The following is a 491-nucleotide window of genomic DNA, read 5'->3' as shown; positions in this document are numbered from 1 at the left end:
AGCTTTTCTGGTGGAGGTAAAGGGCACACCAGGGGGCCTAACACTGCTCTATCGTTCTTAGTTTTATGCCGTCCAGATCACTAGAAGAAAGGTGAGCATTATCTTGACGTCATCATGACATATTGACTAACAAATCAAAGATTTAGGATTAAAAATGCAACCTCTTCGTTTCCGTACCCAAATCTTTGTTAATCTGAGAGAATAATGCATGTAAAATATAATGAACTAAAAACACAAGAAGCAACATTCCATCTACCAGAAAAAATGGTTGCTTAATCGTTCAAATCAGCTAATCGCTCACTTTATAAAACATAAAACGAATAATAAAAAAGAAAACAATCTCCCAAATCAAAGCATATTTACAACACCATGCGCTGCCAACGATGCTCGCGAGCCGAAGTCCAATGACCATGTAAACAAGCCACAGACTCCTACAGTCTCACGTACACCGATGGCACCAACGAGGACCACACAGCATTCAAACCATCATC

The sequence above is a fragment of the Anopheles aquasalis genome, chromosome 2, assembly GCF_943734665.1.
Source record: "Anopheles aquasalis chromosome 2, idAnoAquaMG_Q_19, whole genome shotgun sequence".
NCBI lineage: Eukaryota > Metazoa > Arthropoda > Insecta > Diptera > Culicidae > Anopheles > Anopheles aquasalis.
This window is presented reverse-complemented; position numbering follows the sequence as displayed.